Source organism: Pseudorca crassidens, chromosome 15 (assembly GCF_039906515.1).
Source record: "Pseudorca crassidens isolate mPseCra1 chromosome 15, mPseCra1.hap1, whole genome shotgun sequence".
Taxonomy (NCBI): domain Eukaryota; kingdom Metazoa; phylum Chordata; class Mammalia; order Artiodactyla; family Delphinidae; genus Pseudorca; species Pseudorca crassidens.
The window spans coordinates 20,538,037-20,565,779 of NC_090310.1; the positions used below are offsets into that span (position 1 = coordinate 20,538,037).

Sequence of the window (27,743 nt, forward strand, 5' to 3'; positions counted from 1 at the left end):
AGCAGAAAGACCCCTATCACTGTCAGTATTTGCAGTAGAAAAATAATAAAATAAAATGTGGAATGGTTATGTGATGGAATACTATACAGCACTGAACAAGAACATATTCCACCTATGCATATGAATGTTCAAAGACTTCAAAATCATGAATGAAAAAAGCAGGAGAATTGAAACAACAATGAGAGCAAACACGTTTATAGTGCTTACCCTGTGGCAGATGGTGTTTCTAGGCACTTATATTAAAACTCACAGCAATCCCCTGGGGTAATACAGATGAGGAAGCTATGGCACAGGAGGTTGAGTAACTTGCCCAAGGTCACACAACTAGGTAGCATCAGAGTCGGGATTTGAACCCAGAGTCAGTCTTAATCCAGAGCCTGTGCACTTCACTGCAGCAGAGTAATTTGTACAGTATGAATGATTTCAAGTTAAATTTTTAGAGCACATAAAACTATATATATATCCAAATCACTTTGCTGTATACCTGAAACTAACACAATATAAATCAACTGTACTTCAATTAAAAAAAAGATAGGTGGATTCATATATGTGCTTCTAAATTCAGTCTGTTGCATTATGTTGTTTAGTGGAAATAAATAAAGGAAATCCAGCCTCATGTAATTTTACCCACCATTGCTTTTGTCAACCATTGCTTTCCTCAGTGCAAATGTCAATATGGTGACCAGGCAAGTAACATCTTAGTATTATTATGACAATATAATTATTATTGTATTTTTGACACACTCCCACTCCCACCCACCCCTCCACCAGAAGTCTGTGAGCCACACTTTGAAAACCATTAGTATAAAAACCACTAGGTTTGATAAACCTAGTATATCTAATATCAACAATTTCAATTGTTGTTGTTCAATTTCAATTGTGACCATTGAAATTGTTGATATTAGACTATTATTGACCTACAAAAATGGCAACATCATATGGTTCCACCCAGTGCGTGTTATTTTGGAGGGTTTTCCTTTTGGTTCCCACCCTGCTTCCCTGGCCAGGCCCTGTTGTTGAACATCACTGGGTGCGTCTCCTCTGGGACTGTGTTGCTGTGCGCGGCTTTGTACAAATGATACGTCTTTCTTTATGTCATGATTTCCAGTGGGGGGGGGAGCTGGAGTTTGGGGGGGTGTATAGGAACTACGAACTTGTTGATGTTAGGCTGACATATTTTAAAGTATGTATTTTAGGCAGTTGTGAACGTGGAGAGGGGTGTTCTCAGAGCTGGCTGAAGGACGTCAGAAAGTCCACGTGGACTTCTGTCAGGTGTTTAGAACTATGGATCATTTGGCAAAAAAACAAAACCCCTTTTTCTAGACAAAGACATGTGGGCTGAGTTATGGCACAGTTGGATGCATTCACGTCTGGATAGATTCATGAGTGGTTTGGGAGGTAAGTGACCCCAAAATGTTCTATTGAATATTTATATACTATTGTGGAAGAATAGTCCTCCTGCTTTCTTTAGTCAAGTTAGTGCAATTCTAGGAGATGATGAGATAGGAAAAGGGATCCAAGATCAGTCAAGCCAGCCCTGGGGATCAGTGGGGTGTTAAATGCCGTTTTTATAACCACTGTTTAAACAATACATTGTATAAAAGATAAGGCGATTATTCTTTTCATTTCCCCCTAAGGAGGGGGTCACTGAGCATCCATTCGTTCTACTCTAGGTAACTGCCTGTGACTTAGTTCTGGGGTCACCACCCCTTCCTCACTCCTACCCCATATTTTGATCCTGGTGACGCTTATTTCATGTATCACTGCCCCATTCAGGGTTGATACTACCCCAGCCTAGAAATCACACATTGTATTCCTCTTGGGATATTGATTGGTTCAAAGGAGAGAATGAGACACAACTCAAAGTTAACCGTAGCCAATGAAACTCTACACAGGGACTTTCTCTTTGAACTCTTAGGGAGTCCCACCTGCTTCCGAGTGGTTCAGATACGGAGCTGCATCTGGGAAGAGGCTGCATGAGAACGAATCCCATCCAGAGAGAAGACAGAGAGGAACTAGGTCCCAGTTTCATCGTCTGACCCACATGAAGCCATACCTGTCCTACCCCTGGACGTTTCAGGTGCATGAGGCTATACATTTCCTTTCTGCTAAGCCATCTTGGGTTGGGGTGTCCGTTGCTTGCAACTAAAGACTCCTAAGTGATTCTGGTGAAAATTTTATCCAAACTACAGAAGAAGGAAGTCAGGAGGGACAGTTACAGGATCCTGACATCTGGAATGTCAGGTTCCAAACTAAGATAAACTACAACAAGCAGAGACGTGAAGTCCTGCAGTTAGGCTCAATCAGACAAATACTGTGCTTAAGTACAGAATGGGAAGCCATGGCTTGGGACCTGTGCCACCCCCTGAGATATAGAGCCTCTTAGAGATGCAGCACCACCTGCAGGTCTGGAGGCCCTGGGCGCTGGGTCTCTGGCTTTGTTGGCAAAATCCTTATCTGGGTCCATTGATCAAGGTGGGCCCCTGGATCTTCAGTTTCATTCCCCCAGGCCACAGCAAGCTTGGGTGTTCCTCTTCTCTGACCACAGCTTACCAGCTTACACCATGCCTGTCCTTTCTGTTTTTCCACTTTCTCTCCCTGGGATAGCCCCCCTTGGCTTTCCCTTCCCCCCCATGACTACTACTAATACTGAACTGTGGTACTGTTTGCCAGGCACCTTGCTATGTCTCTATCCTCCCAAACAATCTTATGAGGTAGGTTCTATTTTTGTTCCCATTTTACAGATAAAGAAACAGACTTGCAGATGTCAAGGATCTTTGCCCAAATAGCAGCAAAGCCAGGCCTCTCTGCAACCAAAGTCCATGTTCTTAAGCCTTTTCTTAAACTGCAGATTTGTAAACAGTAGGGTGTGGGGGGGAGGGGGAATGGAGGAAATCCAGTTTTCAAACATGTTTTGTAAGATCACGTGGTATTTAAAAAATTTTTTGAACCAATGTTTAAAAGTCAGAGAAGAGCTCATAAAAATCAGCTTCCTGATTCTCCGGAAAATAAGCAGTCAGGAGGTCTGGGGACAACAGGGCTTCCATTCCCGCTTGGTCTAAGTGACCTGGAGCTGGGTGGCAGCTGAATGGACCTGTGACTCCCCACTCCTGCAGTGGCCAGAGTCCCCACACCCAGCCTGCCTGCACGTTGATGCCCCGCGGACATTTGAGTGTGGAGCCTCTGCTCTCAGCACCACCAGGCCTCCTTAGCTTGGTCTTCCCTGCTCCCCGGCCAGTCTGCCACAAAAGCCTCCAGCCCCTGCCAAGCTTGGCGCTTTCCACTTTGTTCCCAGAAAACCAACCACAGAGGCCAGATCACACAGGGCACAGCCAGGCTGGCGCTCAGGGCTCACCTGGGCATTCGGAGCACATACCTTTCCATTTTTCTCTCCCTCCTGGCCTAGATGAAAATTTTAATCAGCTTCTGCGGTTTTGACCTGAGGAAAAGGAAGATCTGGGAACAAACTTTGCAACTTTGCTATTGAGGTTTTCAGTTGCATCCAGGAACCTTGAGAAAGGTCAGGTTGCAGCTTGGTGACTTTAAAACACTCGAATATTCTTACAATCTAGTCAGGGAAGACAGACAATAAACGAGACAAAGAAGATTTTAGATGGTATAACTGCTGTGGAGAAAAAGAACGGAGACCAAAGGGGATGGGGTGAGAATTCCCCGGCAGTTCAGTGGTTAGGACTCTGTGATTCTGCTGCAGGGGGCATGAGTTGATCCCTGGTCGGGGAACTGAGATCCTCACGCCTAAAGAGGTGAGGAAGCCAGCCCTGCTGGTACCTGGGAGAAAAATGTACCAGGCAGAGGAACAAGTGCAAAGACCCTGAGGCAGAGCATGCCTGGCGTGTTTGAAGAGCAGTGAGGGTGCCAGTGTGTCTGTAGTGGATGTGAACAGGAAGACAGTAAGAGGGAGATTCAGAAAGTTCACATGGGGTGTGGAAACAGAACACAGGGCAGGGCCTTGTAGGCCAGTGTAGGGACTTCGGTCTTGAAGCACCGAGATGAGGGCCTTTCGAGCATTTGGGGTGATGTAACCTGATCAAAAAATTTTTAATGTATTTTTTTATTGTGATAAAATACACATAACAATATTTATCATTTTAAAGTTTACAGTTCGGTAGCATTAAGTACATACACATTGTTGTTCAACCATTACCACCACCCATCTCCAGAACTTTTTCTCATCTTCCCAAACTGAAATTCTGTCCCCATTGAATAATAACTAACCAGCCTCCTCTCCTCCCAGCCCCTGGTACTCAATATTCTACTCTCTGTCTGTATGAGTTTCACTATTCTAGGTACTTCATTTAAGTGAAATCATACAGTATTTGCCTTCTTGAGTCTGGCGTATTTCATGTCTTCAAGACTCTTTCGTGTTGTAGCATGTGACAGAAAGTCCTTCCTCTTTAAGGCTGAATAATATTCCAGTGTAAGTGTGTATGACATTTGTTTATCCATCCATCCACTGATGGACGTTTGTGTTATTTCCGCCTTTTGGTTATTGTAAATACTGTTGCAGTGAACACGAGTGTACAAATATCTGTTCAACTCCCTGCTTTCAATTCATTTGGGTGTATCTGACCGAAAGTTGAAAAGACTCACTTTATAAGAAGGGTGGCAATGGCTGGAGCAGGGACCAGGGTGAGAGCTGTGGAGGGGGTGAGAAGCAGTTAGATTCTGGATATATTTTTCAGGGATAGCAGACATAATTTGCTAGGGGATCAGGTGTGGGGTATGAGAGAATTTAGGACCAAGTCTTCCCAGACAACCCAGTACTTAATGAGTATCTTCACTTTTGAAGCTATTTAAGCAAGTTACAGAATAATGCCTGCCATATAACATTATTTACATAAAAACTATATAAAATAATAGGATACATTTTAATGAGCACATATAAGTTGATGTAAATGCAGAGACAGAGCTCTAGAAGGATACATATCAAGTTGTTAACCGTGGTTACCTCTAGAATGAAAGAGAGGAAGCAGAGGTGAGGGGGGTCAAGGAGAATCTCATCTTCAGCTGTGTTCCCTTTTTAAAATAAAAAATATATTCATATAACACTTGTATAATTAAAAACTTTAAAAACCCTAATAAATAGTGTTTACACTTTAAAAAGAATAGAAGGGGTTTGGTTTAATTGAGGACCAAGTTCTCCCAGCCAATTGGGTGTTGAATGAATCAGATTCACTCTTTTTAAAAATTAATTTTTATTAATTAATTGTAAAGTATGGTTGCTTTACAATGCTGTGTTAGCCTCCACTGAACAACAAAATGAATCAGCCCCACACATACAGATATCTCCTCCCATTTGAACTTCCCTCCCATTTAGGTTACCACAGTGCCTTAGGTAGAGGTCCCTGTGCTATACAGTACGTTCCCATCAGTTGTCTATTTTATATGTAGTATCAATAATGTCTATGTGTCGATCCCAGTCTCCCAATTCCTCCCACCCCACCCCTTTCCCCCTTGGTATCCATACACTCGCTCTCTATGTCTGTGTCTCTACTGAGTCAGATTCACTTTTGAAGCTATTTAATTGCTACTGACGTGGCCCGAATCACTGGTTCATGCTGGGAAGGAAAATAGGAGACTTTCATTTGGCTCGGTCTACTGAAAGTGAAAACCTTTCTAGCTAGCATGGGCCCAGAGCCCAGGACTGGCCAGGCAGCCTTAGAGAAGTCAGCAAAAATTAAAGTGTAATCACGTAAGTAACAATAATCATTTCAACAACATAAAATAGCAGGAACAACCACTTACACTTAGGTAGCACTTGCAGTGCTGGCCACTGCTCTAAACATTTTACATGTACTAACTCACAATAGCCCGGGGAGGGAGATATTACTATTACCCTCATTTTACAAGGGGGAAATGGAAGCGCACATATTTCCACTGGTTGCACGTTCTGGAGATCAAATTCATCTCCTGTTTCTCCCTTGCCTGTTTCTTGCCTCTTTTCTTCACTTCTGAGGTTTGGATCATATTGAAAGGCTTAGTACTGATGTAACAAACAATGAAGCTGTGGAGATGCCTACAGCAGGTCAGTTCCGTTCTTGCTTCCCTGGCATGTTGGCACATAGTCTCCACACAGCTGACAGAATAATCCTTTTATCCTTTACTAATCCACATCATATGAAACAAACAAAAAAATGAAACCTAGAAGTCACCTTGGAAGATGCTGGATGTGGCAGGATGACTCTGAGATGGCCCCCAAGTTTCCTCTCCTAATGTTAACTCCCTTGTGTAATCCCCTCCCCAACCACGTAAGTGATATCAGAATCAAATCTCTCCCCAGCTGAGCCTTCCGGTGAGACCACAGCCCAACCAACACCTTGATGGTAGCCTCATGAGGGACCCTGCAACAGAGGACCCAGCTAAGCCATGCTGGGATTCCTGACCCACAGAAACTGTGAGATAATAAATGTGTGCTGTTTTAAGCCACTAAATGTGGTAGTTTGTTTTGTGGCACTAGAAAACTAATAGGCTAGAGAGGCAATTCATTATTTTGAAAGCATATAAATAAAGGAAAAGAGTCAAGCATGTATTCTGCCTGCCTTATACAGGGTAACCAAATAGGTGATATGAGGAAATTTTCATATATATATTCCAGCTAATTAAAGAAAGAAAAAATAAAATGTCAGCACTTTGAAACTTCTAATGAGGGACTTCCCTGGTGGCGCAGTGGTTAAGAATCCACCCGCCAATGCAGGGGACACGGGTTCAATCCCTTGTCCGGGAAGATCCCACATGCTGTGGAGCAACTAAGCCTGTGCGCCACAGCTACTGAGCCTGCGCTCTAGAGCCTGTGAGCCACAACTACTGAAGCCCGTGCACCACAACTACTGAAGCCCGCACACCTAGAGCCCGTGCTCTGCAACAAGAGAAGCCACCGCAATGAGAAGCCCACGCACCACAACGAAAAGTAGCCTCTGCTCGCTGCAATTAGAGAAAGCCCACGCACAGCAACAAAGACCCAATGCAGCCAAAAATAAATAAATAAATAAATGTTTAAAAAAAAAAGAAACTTCCAATGAATTAGTGGACCTAGGCAAAAGTCATTTATGGCTGCTTATATCATGAGATAAAGGACAATCAAACAGTATACACCTCTTGATGAAAGTACCCAAAATCATCTATGAAGTATTCTTGCCAGAAAAAAAGGACCTTTAGTCTGATTAGGTCTCTCTATAGAACTACGAATTTACAAGAAATCCAGGGAACAGAGGAACTTGTTAAATAACACCATGGGGATGTAACCAGTGAAATTCAGATGGTGGGAAACTCTATAGGACGAATGACCTAGTTTCAACAGATTGAAAGAAACAAATAGAGATTGAGGAGAACCCTAGAGATCAGAAGAGACTTAAGAGCTATTTAAACAATTGTAATTCATGAATCTTACTTGGATGCTGTGTCAAGCAAGTGCATCGGCACCATTTTTCCAACAGCATATGCTCACTTTGTGTCTCTGAGCCATATGTCGGTAATTCTTGCAATATTTCAAACTTTATTATTATTATATTATATTATTATGGTGATCTATGATCAGTGCTCTTTGATATTACTACTACAACTCGCTGAAGGCTCAAATGATGGTTAGCATTTTTTAGCAATAAATTAAGCTAGGTACACTCTTTTATTATACATAATGCTATTGCATACTTAATAGACTATAGTAAAGTATAAACATAACTTTTATAGGCAGTGAGAAACTAAAGCATTTGTGACTTGCTTTATTGTGATATTTGCTTCATATTCACAGTGATCTGGAAGCAAACCTTGCAATATGTCCGAGGTATGCTTGTATACAAAAATATTTAGAGGTGAAATGATAAGATGTCTGGGATTTGCTTCAAAATAATCCATTTGGGTGGTGTGGGAGATATAGATGAAATAAGATTGATCATGAATTGATAATGGTGAAACTGCATGGTGAGTACTTGTGTGTTCATTATACTATTCTCTCTATTTTTTGTATGTTTATAAATTTCCATAATAATAATTTTCGTAAAATCTAGTGTTTTCCATTTCAGAATAAGAGCTGAAATGGCCTGTAAGTTTCCCCATCACCTGCAACCCTCCATCCCCTTTGCTATTTTCTCTGAGCTCATCTCCTACCTTTGTCCCCTTTGTTCTTCCATGTGACCCTCACTAGCCTCCTTGTTGCTTCTTGAATACCCCAGCCTGCTCCTACCTCAGGGCCTTTGCACTTGCCATTCCGTCTTGCTCCTCTATCAGGTATCCCAGGGCCTGCTTTTCTCACTTCTCTTAGGTCACTGCTTAAATGTCAACCCTAGGGGTGGTCTTCCTTGATTATCCCACATAAAACAGCAATATCTACCACATATAGATTTTCTTGCCCTATTTTTCTCCTCTCCAACGGGATGTAATTCCAGGAAGGTGAGGACTTAAAAAAAAAATCAATGACTATAGCACCAATGCCTAGATCAGTGCTTGACATATTACTATTTGTGGAATTAATGAATGCTTGTTTAACCCCCACTTGTCTTTTGTTATTTATTATGAGTAATTTCAAATGTACAGAAAAGTAGAGAGAATCACATGTAATAAACATCTCCTAGATATAATACTTGTGAACATTTGCCATGTTTGCTTCATCTCCTTTTCCTTTTTTGGCTGAAGTATTTTAAAGGATTTATAGTCAACATGACATTTCACCGCTAAATACTTCAGTATGCATCTTTAAAAAAATGAGACACTTCTTTACTTTGCCACAATACCGTTATAACACCTAGCAAAATGAACCCCAAATCCATAGTACCATCAAATTCCTCCATATCCACATTTCCCCAATCGCCTCCAAAAGACCTTCAAACCAGGACCCAGTCAAGATCCTCAAATTGCATATGATCACTTCTCAGAATCTCTAAGTCTAGAACCACCTCTCCTCTCATGTCTCCTCCCTTTTTTCGAGATCACTGAGAAAACCAGGTCCATTGTCTTATTGGTGCAACACCCTACCTTCTTGGCTTTTTCTGATTGCTTCCTCGTGATGTATTTAACTAGTCCCTCAATTTCCTGTAAAGTAGAAGCCAGATCTAAAGGCTTGATCAGATTTTAGCTTAACATTTTTGGCAATAATTCTTCCCAGGTGGTGCTGTGAGCGTCCTCTGCTGACTCACACCAGAAGGCTCATGACTGGGTGTCTCAAGAGTGAAGCTAAGATTGTTCAGTGGGTTTAGGTGGTGACAACCTGATCTCTCCATTGTGAAGTTGTTTCTTCTGCTATAATCAGCTCTATGGGTTGATGATTTGGCACCTTGTGAATATCCAGTCTTCCTTGAACCTTTCACCCCGTAGTTTCAGCATCCATCGCTAATCATTGCCTGAGTCAATTATTTCCTTCAGGGCTGCAAAATCGAATGCAGTCCTTCCTTCAACATTTATGAGCTGGCATTCTTCTGTAAAGAAGAGCTTCTTTCCCTCATTGACTAGGGCAGAATAAATTGTTTCCCTCTAATTACAACTTTTTTAGGGTAAGGATTTAATGCAATAGCTGCCTCCAATGGTGACAAATTAGTTCTTTCTATTCTGCTTTTTCTCTCTCTCTTTGTTTTTGTTTGTTTGTTTATCATTATAAACTCATTGACCTTTAAAAATAGAGTTAGGGACTTCCCTGGCGGTCCACTGGCTAAAGACTCCACGCTCCCAATGCAGGGGGCCTGGGTTTGATCCCTGGTCGGGGAACTAGATCCTGCATGCATGCTGTAACTAAAAGTCTGCATGCTGCAACTAAGAAGTCCGCATACCACAACGGAGATCCCACGTGCCGCAACTAAGGCCCGGTGCAGCCAAAATAATTAATTATTAAAAATAGAGTTAAGTGTTTCATTCAAATACATTCACTAATTTAAAAAAACTTTTTATTTTAGACTAGTTATAGATTTACAGAAAAGTTGCAAAGATAGTACAGAGAGTTCACACATCCAGGTTCTCTATAAAATAATGCAATGTAATAATATCTTACATTTCCATGATTCATTTGACAAAACTGAGAAACCAACACTGGTACATTACTATTAACTAAACTCCAGACTTTATTTAGATTTTACTAGTTTTTCCATGAATGTCCCTTTTCTGTTTCAGGATTCAGTCTAGGATCACTCATCCATTCTTTCTTTTTGATGCTTAAAGATGACCCAATATAAGTAAACAGGAGCCTGTTGAGGTTGGGTCCATGTCCTCTTGACATGACTATGGTCCCAACTAGTCTTTGTTAAGCTGCTTTCTGGCCCAGCAGGATGTCCCAAGCTCAGATGGATCTGACTTCTTTCCCAACTTTTAAAAAGTGGTAGGTTTAACATGAAAGTCAGGATTTTCAGCGCTCCCCGCAAAGTCAGAAGATCTGGCAACAGTGAACTCGCATTCCCGCTTGGCAGAAACTGGCCACAGCTTAGCAGGGCCACCCCATTTAGACAGGGTGTGCACACCCAAGCTTGACACAAGCATCCCCACCCCCCAGGACCGGTTCTGGCCATGCCGTTATGCAAGCCGCCTGGCTTCTGCAGCATGTGAGCTGCTCCCTCTGGGTTAAGAACACAGACTTTGGTGTCTGCCTGCCCTTCCTCCTCCCTCCCATCTTTCCTATTTATGAAGTGGCTTCTGCGTGCCAAGCACGATGCGAGATGCTGGGGTTCTAAAGGCAGATGAGACACATATGCAGGTCATTGGCTTGGGTGATCTTAGAGCCACTCCTTGACCTTCTCCTGCAAACTACAGTTCCCAGGAGCCACTGCCACTCACTGGCTGGCTGGTTTCCAGCTAAACTGAGCCAAAAAGAGGCACTGGCAGGAGATTGGATGGTGGGATAAAGGGAGGAGGGAGGGCCTCTTCCCAACTTCAGAGAGTGTTTTCCAGCAGAGGCTACATCTCCTCCATGGTTTAGCTCATCACTGGGTATCCCCTGCTGTTACTCTAGTTCCTCCTGGATGGCCCCAGAGAGGGACACCAACCCCTCTGTGTGCCCCAGCAGTGACAGCAGCTTCCTGCTGTCGCTCAGCCCAGGGTGGCTTCACCATCTCCTATTTGGCTTCTCAGCTGTTGGCTCATTTGTGTAATCAATTCCTTGTATGAAGTTCCCTTTGTTTGAAATAACTGGAATGGTTTGTGTTTTTCTCATACAACAGGCCTGGCCCGTGACGTCATGGAACACATACTGGTTCTTTTTCTTTACCTGCGTTTACTTGCTTTGTGACTCTTGGCAAATTACTCAATCTCTCTTAGCTTTGTTCGGTCTTCCTATCAGGAAAATAGGGTAATAGTGGTACTCCCCTCATATTATTGTCGTGAGGATTAAATGCAATGATGCATAGAAAGTGGTTAACTCAGTCTCTGGAACCTAATATTAAGTGTTAAAAAATGCTACCTAGTGGGTGGAGTGGGAGGAAGGGGGAAATTAAAAAAAAAGCTACCTATTATTCTAGGCTGCACGGTACGAACTGTTCCTGCCCCCACCAGGAGACAGCCATGGACTTCTTCCTCTGTGGCTCCATAGACATGCAGCTACTGTTTATTGGGCACCTACTATTTCCAAGGTCTTAACTTATTTACTCTTGATAAATATCTCTAAGGTGTAGGTATTACCCTTCTCCCCATTTTCCAGATGAGGAAATCAAAGCGCAGAGAGGTTGAATAACTTGCTCAAGTTCTCATAGAAGAGGAGGCATGATGTGAACCCGTGTGGACTGCCTCTGGAGCCCATGCCTTTAACCTGCCCTGTAAACTTCCTCAATATGCTGCACTCCATTGTTACAGCAGGTAAGAAAGCGTCTCTCCCCTCAGATAGCTCACAGCCCAGCTGGAGAGACAGGTTCATTCATCACTAGGCACAATGCAGTGTGATGCATACTAATCATTCTTTGTGTGCTTGTTCATTCAGTCATTCAGTCATTCAGCAAACTCTGGGCATCAATTATGTACCAGTCTGTGCTAAAGGCTGGTGAGGAGGCTCAAGGTGGTTTGGGGGACCCAGACTTCCACACCTTCTCTAGCTGCTGAGTGCAGAGTGGTAAAATGGGAGGCTTCTGACATTTCCTTTATTTATTTATTAACATTTTATTGGAGTATAATTGCTTTCCAATGGTGTGTTAGCTTCTGCTAACATTTCCTTTTTTTATTCCTCCAAAGCACAGCACTTTAGAGTCAGACATATTTGAGTTTTCCTCGTGCTTCTTGATTTACTTGCTGTGTGACCTCATGCAGATTACTTAACTTCTCTGTGCTTGTTTATACATGTAAAACTGGGGCTAGTAATGATAATAATGATAACTCACATGCTTAATGTTAAGGCACAAAGAGATGATAAATGCAAAGGTCTTAGCTGAGTACTGGGCACACAAGAAGGGCTTAATTATCAGTTGTTACTACTGTTTGTTGATAATGGTTGTTAATTGCCCATAACCACCAACAATGGAAGACTGTTGCTCTAAATACTACATCCCTTAGTTTGGCAAAGTTTTGCTGGTCTAACAAACCAGATGCATTCCTTCTGGCTTTTCAACTGACAAGTCTCAGCAGGATGAGAACAATGCTAGTAGGCATGACAGACAAATCATTAGCAAAGACAGAAAGTCAGCTGTTGTTTTCCAGGTGTTGCATAGAAGAGAGCTTTAAGTTCTGTAACCTTCCTCCACCCTGCCAGAGAGCCCAGCCCTGCCTGGCTCCAGCTCAGTCATGCCTGGATGGGTTTAAAGAGCCACACAGAGTGAAGTAAGTCAGAAGGGCAAAAACAAATGCCGTATGCTAACGCATATATACGCAACTTTAAAAAGCGGTGCTGATGAACCTAGTGGCAGGGCAGGAATAAAGACGCAGACGTAGAGAACGGACTTGAGGGCGCAGTGCGGGGGGGTGGGGGGGGAAGGGTAAGCTGGAATGAAGTGAGATAGTGACATGTACATATATATACTACCAAATGTAAAATGGATGGCTAGTGGGAAGCTGCTGCATAGCACAGGGAGATCAACTCGATGCTTTGTGACAACCTAGAGGGATGAGATAGGGAGGATGGGAGGGAGACGCAAGAGGGAGGGGATATGGGGATATGTGTATACATATAGCTGATCACTTTGTTGTACAGCAGAAACTAACACAACACTGTAAAGCATTTATACTCCAATAAAGATATGAAAAAAAAAGAGCTATAACCTCTTCTAATGCAGAAGGTATGAATTTCACTCCACAAACCTGGATCTGTGATACATAACATCGTTTACTGTAACCATGTCATTCCTATTTCTGGCTTCTTCTTCCAGGAAATAGAAACTTAGTAGTAGCCAATTCCAAGTCTAAAGATGAGCTATATGCTGAAGATTCGTAAATATCTCCTGCATCTTTCCTGAAATCCAAGCACACATCTATCTGTCTACTTGACAATCTCACTTGTTCAATAGGCATCTCCAAATTAATAACCAGTCAAAACTGAACACTGACATTTTCTCCCCAACCTCGCTCCTCCTACAGTCTTCGCCATCTCAGTGATGGCAACCCCATTCTTCAAGTTTTCAGACCAAAGACATCAGAGTCATTTAAAAAAAATTTTTTTTTTTATTGCGGTGAAATTCACATAACATAAAATTAACCATTTTCGAGTCAACAATTCAGTGGCATATAATTCATTCACAGTATCAAGGAAGCACTACCTCTATCTAATTCCAAACTATTTTTATCAACCTGTAAGAAAACCCATACCCATTAAGCAGCCGCTCCCCTTTCTCCATCTTCCCCTAACCCCCGGCAACTACTAATCTACTTTCTGTCTCTATGGGTTTACCTACTCTGAGTATTTTGTATAAATGAAATCATGTAATATGTGGCCTTCTGTGTCTGGCTTTTTTTTGTTTTTAACATTTATTTATTTATTTATTTGGCTGTGCGGGGTCTTCGTTGCGGCACGTGGGATCTGCATTGTGGCGTGTGAACTCTTAGTTGCGGCATGTGGGATCTAGTTCCCTGACCATGGATAGAAACCCTGGCCCCCTGCATTGGGAGCGTGGAGTCTTAGCCGCTGGACCACCAGGCAAGTCCCTGGGTCTGGCTTTTATTCACTAACAAACCGTTTTTGAGGTTCATGCGTGCTGTAGCGTGTACCAGTACTTCATTCCCTTTTATGGCTGAAGAATATTCTGGAGACAGTCTTGATGCCTCTGTCTTATGCTCCACAACCAACCAGCTAAGTAATCCGGTTGTCTACTTTCAAAATATTTCTTTTCTTTCTTTCTTTCTTTTTTTTCTGGCCATGCCACACAGCTTGCAGGATCTTAGTTCTCCAAGCCCGTGCCCCCTGCCATGGAAGCACAGAGTCCTAACAAAACTGGACCTCCAGGGAATTCCCCCGAATACTTCTAGAACGGATTCACTGCTCGCTGTCTCTACTGTACCCTCAATACACAGGACCATCTCTCTCCTACCTCAGGCCCTTTGTACTCAGGCTCTTTCTGGAACATTCGACTGTGGTTTTCGGCCCTTAATTTTCTTTACCTCTCTGCGAGTTTTACCCTGTTGAGCACTCACCCCTTCATGAAATTGTTTCTGTTCTTGCATTTCATGATGCCATGTCCTCATTTTCTTTTGTACCTGGCTGTTTCCTCTCAGATGCCTGTATGAGCTCCACTTCTTCCGTGCACCCCTTAAATGTTGGCATTTCACAGGGTTTCATGCAAGTCCTCTTCTCTCCTTTCTCCTCTCCCTGGAGTGAGTTCATGAATACACCATCAGCCTAAATCCTTTTCTTAATCTAGACTCATAGTAATTGCCTGCAGGGTATCTCTCTCTCTAAACAGCCCTGAGGCACTACAAACTCGACAAGTCCAAAGTGAAACAACCCTCCAAACAGCCAGGTTGTTCTTGCCAAATGGAATCCCCAGCCATTCAGTTGTCCAACATAGAAACCCAGTCCTAACCTTGATTCATTTCTTTTTCTCCTTAGTTGCACGTCTAATCCATCACAAATCTATAAATCCCACCTCGTGATATCTGGAACTGTCTACTTCTCTCTTCCCCTCCCATAGTTCAGATTGTCACCTTTTCTCAGACAGCTGGTCTTCCGGCATCTTCTCTGGTCCCCTTCAAATGTATTACCCAACGCAGAAGCCAGAGAGACTTTTATGGAATACAAACGTGATCCTCAATTGCTAAACCTGCCATGGCTTTGATTACTCTTGGGGTAAGTTCCTTAACCCAGCTTATAATACCATGCCTGATCTGGACCCTGTGACTCTTCCACCACCAAGCTTGCCTTCTGCCCTCTAGACAAACAGAACGAATTCTCTTCAACATACTATGATTGTCATTTTTGCTTACATTGATGTTTGCCTGCAATACTGCCCTTCCCACTCTCTCCTGCCTCTCTTCATCCTTTAACTTGTAATGTATCCCCCAGGTATCAGCTTAGAAACCACCCCTCCAGGAAGCTTTCCCCATTTTCCCAAGTCTGGGGCAGCATAGACTGCTACGTGTTCACTAAACTCTGATTCTTTTTCATCTTGGGCTCACAGTTGGACTACATTTCCCAGGCTCCCATGCAGATGGGTGGAGTCATGTGGCTGAGTTCTGACCAGTGGTAACTTCCTCAAAGAATGAGGAACATGTATTCAAGGCTTAAAACCTACCATGAAGACCTCCCATGTCATCCTCCACAGTCTCTATTTCCCTCCTCCACCAGGTGGATGCAGGGACCCCATGGAGAACTCTGACAGCCTGGAGGAGGGCAGTGGAGCCATTAGATAGAAGGACCCTGGATCCCTGAATGACTGCATGGAGCAGAGTCCCCCCCTGCCCTCTCCCCAACCAGCATGGGATTATAACAGGAGAAATAAACGTTGCTGTATTAAGTCACTGAGACTTGGTTGTCTGTTAAACAGCAGTTAGCCTACCCTGATAAATACATTTGCATTAATTGATCTTCCCTCCCCCACCCCACCCCCATTCTCCCATATAAATTTTTACCTCCCACCAGAGCACTTACCATATTAAATAGCAACAGCCTCTCGCCTGCCTCTTCACCTGCGGGAGGATAGGGATGGATCATGCCTGTCTCATCCTAGGTATAAACGGGCATCCAGCTCAGCACCTGGCTTGTCACAGCTACTAAACAAATAGTTGTGGAATCGTTTTGTGGTTGTTGGATTCTCCGTTCCTGGGTGCGTACTTTGGTAACTTGCCCAGAACTGGGATCCCTCCTGCACCTCCCCAGTCCTCTCTCAACACTCAGGACCTGCCTTTGACCCAGTCCAGTAGCTAGCTGGGACTACCAGATGACACAGCTCCTGAAGCTCACTGCCCCCCCGACCCCAATTTCCCTATATTGACACGGTTCCCAAGCCTGGTTTCCACCGACCTGTCAGGATCCCTGACACTGCTTGATTTTCTCATGCCTGCTGTCTGCCTTCTGGATGTCACATTTGCATCTGCTGGTCTGGATTTCCTCTCAAGTTCTGGAACTTTCCTGGTGACAAGCTGAGGCTCTGGCAATGGGGCAATGACCAAGCTATGTTGTTAGCAAAAAGAAGGGGTAGGAAACAGGGTATACAGTGTACAATAATTTGTGAAAACATCAAAAAGATACAGATACATTGGAGTTTTCCTTAAAACATTTTTAGAAGAGCACATCAGAAATTGGAAACAGAGCAGCATGGAGGTAGGGTAAGAGTAGAGTCCTGGGACTTGTTGTGGAGGGGGACTTATCTTTTACTCGCTTGTACTGTGTGGTAAGCTGAGTAATGGCTCCCTTCCCCCTTCCCCAGCAAAGATGTTCATATTCTAACTCTCAGAACCTGTGAATATGTTGCCTTACATAGGAAAAGAGATTTTTCAGATGTGATTAAGTTAAGGACCTTGACATGGGGTGATTATCCTGGATTATCTGGGTGGGTTTAATGTAATCACAAGAGTCCTTCCTTATAAGAGGGAGGTTGGAGGATCAGAATTAGAGGAGCAGCTGTGATGTTGGAAGCAGGTTGGGGGAGGGAGGGGCATGGTGGGAAAGAGAGAGAAACAGACAGACATTAAGATGTTCCTCTGCTAGCTTTTGGTGCTTTTTTTGGTCTGTGCCTGTTTACATTTTCAGGTTCCAGATTCCTTAGCTTCAAGTTTGGGATATATGAGGCAAAAAGAAAACCCAAGGAGCTCAACACTGTGTGTCCCCTGGTCCCAATGTCCCTATTCTGTCTGCTTTCTTCTCTCCACCTGGCAGAGTCTTCTGATGTTGGTGTTATATATAATGTCCAGAGTTTTTAGTTATACTTAGTGGGAGAACTAAAGAAAAGGACTTCAGTCTATCTTTCTGAAAGTAAAACGCCAGTATCTTTTTGAGGTTTACCTGGTGATTGTAATGTGGAGCCAGAGTTAAGAATCACTGTGATTGGACTTCCCTGGTGGCGCAGTGGTTAAGAATCCGCCTGCCAATGCAGGGGACACGGGTTCAAGCCCTGGTCCGGGAAGACCCCACATGCCGCAGAGCAACTAAGCCTGCACGCCACAACTACTGAGCCTGCGCTCTAGAGCCCGTGATCCACAACTACTGAAGCCTGCCTGCCTAGAGCCCGTGCTCTGCAACAAAGAGAAGCCACCGCAATGAGAAGCTCGCACACCACAACGAAGAGTAGCTCCGGCTTGCCGCAACTGGAGAAAGCCCGCGCACAGCAAGGAAGACCCAACGCAGCCAATAAATAAATAAATTAATTAATTTTTAAAAATCACTGTGATTAAGGAGTGGGGGGAGGGGGAAAACAGCATTATAAAATATAATTTACAAAACACAAATACATATGTATAAAAAGCATCTGGAAGGAAAAATGACAAAATGTTAACAGTAGTTATCTTTGGGTGGTAGGATCATAAGCAATTTTTAATGATAACTTTTTATTTTGAAATAGTTTAAGACTCACACAGGGAGATCCATGTACCCTTCACCCAGCTTCCCCCTTAATAATATCTTGCCTACTAGTATAATACTATTAACTCAGATTTCACCAGTTTTTAAGTTACAGGCAATTTTAATATCCTCTCTTCTGTTCATCTGAACATATTTCCTGTATAACAACAAAAATTTGTGAAAAACATCGATTCCTCCTTTAGTGTATCTGAGCTCACTCCTTTCTGCCTACTGAGGTCTTTCCTATGTTTTCTCTTCTGGCTCCATTTCTCCATCCACATCATAAACATCCTCCACAGAACAACCAAGGGAAGGAAGGTACATGGGACAGACCTTCACTGTCCTGGAAATCCATTCATTCAATAAATCTCTTTGACGTGCCTACTGGGGGCCTGGAATCAATGGAGAGTTACCTCCAATGCAGCTTTCATTGCCTACATTTTTTATTTTCTGTATATTATGATGTTTTGACATCTTAGAGAGTCTGGCTGGGGAGAGACTGCCTTTCCTGGGGCGAGCCGATTAGAGACAGCAAGGGACTCAGCCTTTGATATACAAAAGAACACATCCAGTGCCACATCTTGCTTTATCTGGTCCCCATACCACAGGAAGCAACATTCCTGGCCTTAATCAACCCAGAGCCAGATACCAGGTAACTAGGGACCACTCCTATAGGTAAGAACCTGCTGAAATTTTTCAGACTAACCCATCCTAGCCATGCTTTCTCCTCACTCCTGCTTTGTGCCTGCTGACCACTCTGGGCTTTCCCCACATTGCCCTGTTTCTAGGACCTGTTATAGAATAAACTGTATTTTCCTGAGCCTCTCCTGTGTTCCCTCTTGTGGCCATACCTGACTGGCCGTCACATAAAAGAACCTAGAACAAGCTTCCTCCACTGGAGTGCATACTCTAGTGTATGAGACAGACATTAATATTATACCTGTGAGTGTAAAACTATAACCATGAGGAAGAAGTTCATGGTGCTCAGAGCATTTTAACAGGGAGATGTGACCCAGGCTTGGGGGGGTGGGGTGGTCAGAGAAGGTGTCCTTGAGGAAATGACATGTGGGTGAGATCTGAAAGGGTGATCAGTAGAAATTAACCAGAGAAGTGGAGGAACGTTTTCCAGGCAGAGGGACCAGCACGTTGGAAGCCTCACTGCTGGAGCCTGCGTGCAGGGTGACCGGCCATCCCCCATTGCCCTAGACAGAGTTAGGGTTAGGGTAGGTTCTGGGTACCATATTTTGAGTTTTAAAACTGCGACAGTCTTGGGTAAACTGTCCTAGTTCTCCAGGGACTGGGGGGTTCCTGGGATACTGGATTTTCAGTGCTAGTGCTAGGAAAGTTCTGGGCAAACTAGGAGGAGTGGGTCACCCTGTATGGCATCTTCAAGAAATTGAAGAAGGTTCTTAGAGTGAGCGTCCTTGGAAGCAGTCCCTGAGAAAAGGAGTCACGTGCAAGGAGTTTATTTGGGAGGTGGAAGAGGAGGGAAACGGGGAAGTGAGACAGGGAAGGGAAGGCAGCCAACAAAGGGGACAGTCTTGCTCTACTGAGGGGTCTCCAGAGAAATAGAACCTGTAGGAGACAGGTAGGCAGGTAGACAGATAGATAGATCCATAGACAGATAGATATGGATGGATGGCTAAATAGATAAGTAGAGAGATAGATATGGATGGATAGATTGTCAAATGGATGGATGGATACATACATACATAGATATATAGGGATATTTGTATTAAGGAATTAACCCACATGAGCATGAGGGCTGGCAAGTCTGAAATCTGTAGGGGAGGCTGGCAGACTGGAAACTCAGGCAGGAGTTGATGCAATCTTAAGGCAGAATTTCTCCTTTGAGAAAGATTTCAATCTTGGCCTTGATCTTATTGAAGCCCATCCATATTATTGAGCATAATCTCCTTTACTTAAAGCCAATTGATTATAGATGTTAACCACATCTACCACATCTACCTGCATAGCCACATTTTGATCAGTGTTTGATGGAATACCTGGTACTATCGCCTAGCCAAGTGAACATAGAAAATTAACCATCACCACGCTCAAGCCGGTGACTCCTGTGGACAATGGGTTTAATCCTGCTGGGGCATACTGGGAGACAGTGGACACACCAGAGACACAGCAGAATCATCCACCCAGGTGAGGGACATCGGGTATTTACACTCCGATTCTCATCAGACACTGTCTGACAGATGCTGCAGGGAGGAGGTGGGGAGATGGGTGGGGAGGCAGGTAGGCAAGGATTTCCAAAGACCAGAGGACCTGCTCAGGCAAAGCAGAGCCCTGAGGTGGTTTGGAGGAGGGGAAGGGTGGAATGTCCACTACAGAAGGCCCCTGGGAATCAAGTGCTGAGAGCAAAGTAGAAAGGGGCCCAGCTGCAAAGAGTCCTGTAGGCCATGTGAAGATTTAAGGCTTTAAATCAAGAACAATGGAAAGGCATTATGTTTGGTGGGTGGGGGCATAAGGAGAGGCCTAATGACCGGATTTGTGTTTTCAAAGGTCTTTCCATTGATTCTGTTCCATATAGATCAGTGGAACAGAATAGAGAGCCCCAAATAAACCCATACACCTACGATCAATTAAAGACCTTTTAAAAACACAAATCCGGTCATTATGCCTCTCCTTACCACCACCACCCCCACTTCAACAAAGGAGGCAAGGATATAAAATGGGAAAAAGACAGTCTCTTTAGCAAGTGGTGTTGGGAAAGTTGGACAGCTGCAGGTAAATCAATGAAGTTAGAACACACCCTCACACCATACACAAAAATAAACTCAAAATGGCTTAGAGACTTACAAGACATAACACCATAAAACTCAGAGAAGAGAGCACAGACAAAATATTCTCTGACATAAATTGTACCAATGTTTTCTTAGGTCAGTCTCCGAAGGCAATAGAAATAAAAACAAAAATAAACAAATGGGACCTAATCAAACTTAATACAAGCTTTTGCACAGCAAAGGAAACCATACAAAGAAAAACGAAAAGAAACCTATGGAATGGGAGAAAATATGTGCAGATGATGCAACCGACAAGGGCTTAATCCTCAAAACATACAAACAGCTCAGGCAACTCAACAACAAAAAAACAAACAACACAATCAAAAAAATGGGCAAAAGACCTAAAAAGACATTTCTCCAAAGAAGAAATACAGATGGCCAACAGGCACATGAAAAGATGCTCAACATCACCAGTTATTAGAGAAATATGCAGATCAGAGCTACAATGAGGTATCACCTCACACCTGTCAGAATGGCCATCATTAAAAAGTCTATAGGGGCTTCCCTGGTGGCGCAGTGGTTGAGAATCTGCCTGCCAATGCAAGGGACATGGGTTCGAGGCCTGGTCTGGGAAGATCCTACATGCCGTGGAGCAACTAGGCCCGTGAGCCACAACTACTGAGCCTGCGCATCTGGAGCTTGTGCTCCACAACATGAGAGGCTGCGACAGTGAAAAGCCCACGCACCACGATGAAGAGTGGCCCCCGCTCGCCGCAACTAGAGAAAGCCCATGCACAGAAACGAAGACCCAACACAGCCAAAAATAAATTAATTAATTAATTAATAAATAAACAAAAAATTTAAAAAAATAAAAAAGTCTACAAATAACAAATGCTGGAGAGGGTGTGGAGAAAAGGGAGCCCTCCTACACTGTTGGTGGGAATGTAAGCAGCCTCTGTGGAAAACTATGGAGGTTCCTCAGAAAACTAAAAATAGAATTACTCTACAATTTAGCAGTCCCATTCCTGGGCATATATCCAGGCAAACTATAATTCAAAAAGATTACCTGCACCACTATGTTTATAGCAGTACTATTCCCAATAGCCAAGACATGGAAACAACCTAAGTGTCTATCAACAGATGAATGTGTAAAGAAGATGTGGTACATATGTACAATAGAATATTACTCAGCCATAAGAAAGAATGAAATAATGCCATTTGCAGCAACACGGATGCAACTAGAGATTATCATATTAAGTGAAGTAAGTCAGAAGGAGAAAGACAACCACCATATTACATCACTTATATGTGGAATGTAAGATATGGCATAAATGGGAGCTGCTGAGCTGAGGTGCTGATGCAGCCATTTCGTACTAGGACGTCCAGTCTGAAGTGCCGGGAGCAAGGTCTCTGCACATGGCCTCCTAGGAGGAAGTGAAACCAGGCTAAGCACAAAGGGAAAAAAAAAGGTTCCGAAGTTCTGAATCAGAGACTAACCACCCCTGGGGCAGAATTCCTGTGAGGCCTCCAGGCATCCAGTAAGTGATGTAGGGCTAAGGTGATGAGAGCTGCCCAACAGAGAACTTAAGAGCAGGAGCCCAGGGGGAGACCCTTAGAACAGATATGGGGAACATGGAAGCATTCCACAGGGACCCCCTGAAATACCTGGGAAGGGCAGCCCGATACAAGACTGCAACTCCAGTGGATCAATTAGGAGAAGAGCTCAAACAAATGTAGTGTAATGATTAATGGAAGATGGAGAATACAAGGATATCTGGGTTACAATGAACTCAACAGTACTGACTATGAATTCTGTATCCAGAACTAGAAAGACCATGGTGAACAAGACAGACATGGTCTTGAACCTCACAGATACAGCCACTATGTACAAATATGAAGTTGATTCCAACAGAGATTACAGTCTGTGAAAGTGTCAGCAAACTTTTTTCTATAAACCACCAGATAATAAATAGTTTAGGTTTGGGGTCATATGGTATCTGTCACAACTACTCCACTCTGCCATTGTAGTGTGAAAGCAGTCAGAGACAATGCATAAGCAAATAGGCATTGTTGTATTCTAATGAAGCTTTATTTATGGAAAAAAATGTGGCATAAATGAACCTATCTACAAAACAGAAACAGACTCACAGACATAGAGAACAGACTTGTGGTTGCCAAGGGGGAGGAGGGTGGGGAGGGAAGGATTGGGAGTTTGGGATTAGCAGATGCAAACTATTATATATAGAATGGATGGACAACAAGATCCTACTGTATAGCACAGGGAAGTACATTCAATCTCCTGGGACAAATCATAATGGAAAAGAATATAAAAAAGAATCTATATATGTGTATAACTGAGTCACTTTGCTGTACAGCAGAAATTAACACAACACTGTAAATCAACTGTACTTCAATAAAATAAAGAGAGAATTAAAAAAAAGATCTTTAGGCTGTGATGAGAAAAGGGGCAAAAGGGATGTGGAGCCACTAGCTTGGAAGATCTTGCTGGAGTCCAGGTGCCAGATGGTGGCATCTGGGAGAGAGTGGTAACAGTGAGGGTGGAGAGAAGACAGACTCTAGGGTTGTTCAGGGAACTAAAGCAACAGGTCTTGGTTATTGATATAGGATCGTTCGGAGGGTATTGAAAGGAGAGTATCAAAGCCATCCCTACTCCAGGAATCCTGCACTTATTTTAAAAACCTTTTTTTTATGTGTGGGGGAGGGCGGATAGCTGGGGCCCCAGAATGGACCAAACAGCCCAGAAGTTGCCTGCAACAAGCTGGACCATGAGAATGACCTTAAGATGACCTTGTCTGGGACTTCCCTAGTGGCACGTTCCCAATGCAGGGGGCCAGAGTTAGATCCCTGGTCAAGGAACTAGATCTCACATGCATGCCACAACTAACAGTTTGCATGCCACAACTAAGGAGCCCACGTGCTGCAACTAAGGAGCCTGCCTGCCATAACTAAGACCTAGTGCAACCCAATAAATAAATAAAGATGACCTCATCTGCTGCCTGATCTGTTTTCATACCCTAGGATGCTTATTGCATAATCAGAAACCTCCTGTTGAAAATACAGCTGGAAGATACAGTGTAAATGGAGGGTAACCATGGAAAACATTGCTTTGGGCTCTCAGGGCAGATCTCATAACTAGAACAGGGATGGTATGAAGTTGAGAAATCAGACACCCAGAGCCCGTCACCTTGAAATGGGCACCCTTAACCCTCACACTTTGGTTGTCCAAACATCACATGCTCCTTAAATGCCCACCTGCTTTCTGTGTCATATTTTGTTTTGCCCACTGTGTGGAACAAAGGGTGGATTTAACCTCTCTGGTGTGGGGGGGAGCGGATTAAGAGGGGATGGGAAGAGCAGTGTCACATTGGGGCTTTCCCACTTGTCCTTGGCTTTAAGAAGCCAGGTGTAATGAGAGGATCAGATGATGGTGGTGTAATTTGACAAAACTGGAATTTCCCCACCTCTGCTTCCGGCACCATGAGAATCTTCCTCTGAAGGGAACATTGGCCCAGCTGCCGAGCAAGAAGATGGGGACAGATAACTGTGACCTGCCCATACAAATGACTAGAAAACCAAACTGAGCTTTAACTTCCAGTGGTGTCTGAGGCCAGGCTATAGCGTTTCTCATCTCCTCCTCGGCCAATGTGCTCAAGATGGGAATCCACGGGGGGGATTGTGGAAGGCCCCCAGTTATCCGCGCCTCCTGGTATCCCTGTCCTTGGGTAGCTGCCCTCCCACACTTACCATGATGGGTCTGAGTGGTTGTCAGAATAACGGCCTCCAAAGATTCCATGTCCTAAAAGCTGGAACCTGTGACTATGTTAGGTTACACGGAAAAGGGGAAATTAAGGTTGTAAATGGAATTAACGTTGTTAATTAATTGACCCAGAGATGGGGAGATTATCCTGGATTATCTGGGTGGGCCCAGCGTAATCACAAGTGTCCTGAACTGGGGAAGAAGAATGCAGAAGAGTCAGAACCAGAGGGATGGCTTCATTACAAAGGCTCAGCCAGGCACTGCTGGCTTTGAAGATGGAGGGGGCACGAGCCAAGGACTGCAGGTGCCTCTAGAAGCTAGAAAGGCAGGAAAATGGATTCTCCCCTAGGGCCTCCGGAGGGAGCCCCGTCCTCATGACGCATCTTGAACTGTAGCCCAGCAAGACCCATTTCAGACTTCTGACCTCGAGAACTGTAAGCTAATAAATCTGTGTTGTTTGAAGCCATTAATTCTGTGGCAATCTGTTACAGCAGCAATAGGAACCTAACACAGTCACGTGGCTAATTTCACATGGCAGAATGTGACAGTGCATCACTTCTGAGACACGTTTAAAGGACTGAGGCTTCCGTTTTGAGCTCTCCTTCTCTCTCTCACTCCCTTTCTCTAATTATTTGCTCTGAGGGAAGCCATGCTGCGAACAGACCTCCAGAGAGGGCCACGTTGCGAGGAACTGAAGCCTCCTGCCAACTGCCACGTGAACGAGCTGAGAGGCAGCCCCTGCAGCCCCCGTCGAGCCTTCAGAGACCACAGCCCTGGGCAGCAGTTTGCCTGCAACCTCCACGACAGACCCTGAGCCAGAGCCACCTAGCTAAGCTGCTCCTGGATGCCCCCTCATAAAATGTGAGATAATAAATGCTGTTGTTCTCAGCCACTAAGGTTTGGGGTATTTGTTATGTAAGACTGGATAACGAATACAGGGTCATTCCATACTTTTCTGCTAACTCCACGTAACATGTTTCATCAGGTGCTAAGTCCTACAGACTCTGCTTCCTAGTGATCACTCCAGCTGTGCTCTTGCTTTTGAACTATTGCAATGGTCCTCTCATGCCTCAAGACCGCTGTACCCGCTGTTCCCACTGCTGGGAACAGTCCAACTGGATCTTCCCATAGTTGGCACGGTCTCATCAGGTCTCAGATTAAATGTCACCTAGAGAGGGCTTCTCTGATCATCCTGTTTCATATTGCTGTTTTATTTCACACAGAGCATGTAACACACTCTGAAATTGTCTTTAAAGAAAAAAACCATTTACTTGTTTATTTGTAAATTGTCTGTCTTCTTCAGTAAAACATAAGATCCATGAGGTCAGGAACCTTCCTTGTCTGCATCCCCCAAAGCTAACACACCCCTAATATATAGAGGGTGTGGTTGGCAGAATAATGACCCTCCAAAGACGTCCACATCCCAACCCCCAGAACCTGTGACTATGTTACGTTACAAGGCAAAGGGGAGTTAAAGTTGCCGATGGAATTAAGTTTACCAATCAGCCGATCTTGAGATAGAGAGATTGTTCTGGATTATCTGGATGGACACGATGTGATCACAAGGGTCCTTGAATGGGGGAGAGAGAGACAGAGAGAGGGGGGATCAAAGAGAAGAACTCAGCTTGATGATGCTGACTTTGAAGATGAAGGGGCCAGGAGTGGGGGGGGGGATTCTCTAGAAGCTGGAAAGGTAAGGAAATGGATTCTCCTCAAACACCTCCAGAAGGAACACACTACCCACATCTCGATTTTAGCCATTTCAGACCCATTTGGGACCTCTTTCAAATTTCTGACGTCCAGAACTGTAAAATAATAAATCTGTATCGCTTTAAGCCACTAAGTTTGTGATGGTTCATTATAGGAGCAATAGAAAATAAATACCAGGTGCTCTCAAAAAATACTTATGAAATCGAATGAATGAAAGGTCACTTTGCTCCAGTCCATCCCTGCTCTGTTTCAGTGTTATCTTTCTAAACTGAGGATCTGATCTCATCATCTCTCTGCCCATCTGCCTCTAATCGTCTCCCTTTGGCTGTAGGATGACTCCAAGCTCCTTCAAGACCTTTACAACCCATTCCAGCCATGCTGGCTTCCCCACTCATGGAAAAATCATTTGGATGTCTTGCTTCACTCATGGAAAAATCATTTGGATGTCTTGCTTCACCCCAGCTTGTCATGCCCTTCTGTGCCTGTATGCATCTTCAGATGTGTTCCCTCTTCCAGGACTCTCAACCCCAATACTTGGTGAATATCTCCTCACTCTTCAAGATTAGACTCAAAAGTCACCTCTAGCTACTCAGGTCATAATTTGCATCTACCGTAACTTTCTGTACTCTCTTGCATTCTGACTTTGATCACCCTGTGCTGTATTAAACTTTTCAGCCCCTCTGTCCTTAACACCATGTAGAGCCATGCACAAGTAGAGCTGGTGTCAGAGTCATCCCTGCATCCACTTGGGATAAGAATTTGGGAAGGGAACATCACTCCCAAAGATTAAGGACCAATAAAGACTAGCCTAAGCATCCTAAGGTTTTCCTTGATCTCTCCTCCAGAGATTAGTTAAACCTCCGAGTCACCTATTTAAAATAAAAAAAAAATGTACATAACCTCTTCTTGATTATAATAGTAACACCTAATCAGTGTCTAGTACTTGGGAAACAGAAGTGTACACAGAAGAAAATAAACTCCCACCCAGACCATCCAGAAACCTGTCACCCATCATAAGGAATAGCTAACATTTCCCTAGTTCTTACCATGCCACCAGAATAAAACCTCTAATGGGGAGGTTCCATCATTAACCCCACTAACAGATGGAGAAATTGGGGCTCACGGAGGTTGAGGGGGAGAGCCCGAGTTTATGTACATTTTGGTCTTTCTGGATACAAGCCCAATGCCGTGAACAGGCAGCAGGGTATCTCTGATATCCATAAACTACATCTGGGTTTTTTCAACCCTAATTATCATGAACTCTCCTATCTCTTAAATTGGAACCTGAAAAGCAAAGATAAAGACTTGAAAGGAAGACTTACACCACAGGAAGCAAACTCAAAGGCCTCCAGGGCCAGGCAGCTTCCTTAATTGCGTGACAGGGCCTGGGGGGTGGGGTGGGGTGGGGGGAGGTTTGTGACAAATCATTTTCCCCAGTTTAACGTTTAATAACTTTATGGTTTTTTGTTTGGTTTGGCTTTTTTTTTTTTTTAACCACACCTAAGTTTGAATTTTTATGTCACCAAATCCATCACTCTTTTTCCTCCTTTATGCTGTCTGGGTTTCCTTTGAGGTTTTGCAAGGCTTTCCTCCCTCCCGGGTTGTAAATTCACCTTCCTGA

At 43.8% G+C, this 27,743-nt stretch overlaps 1 long non-coding RNA gene across 1 annotated transcript; it reads left to right on the forward strand.

The window, feature by feature from the left end:
* The first annotated feature begins 1,152 nt into the window (after positions 1-1,152).
* Positions 1,153-25,987, forward strand: LOC137207046 (uncharacterized). The gene is made up of 4 exons (XR_010934920.1): positions 1,153-1,398; positions 1,919-2,080; positions 11,630-11,784; positions 15,689-25,987. It is a non-coding gene; the product is annotated as an uncharacterized lncRNA (long non-coding RNA).
* Positions 25,988-27,743: the final 1,756 nt, after the last annotated feature.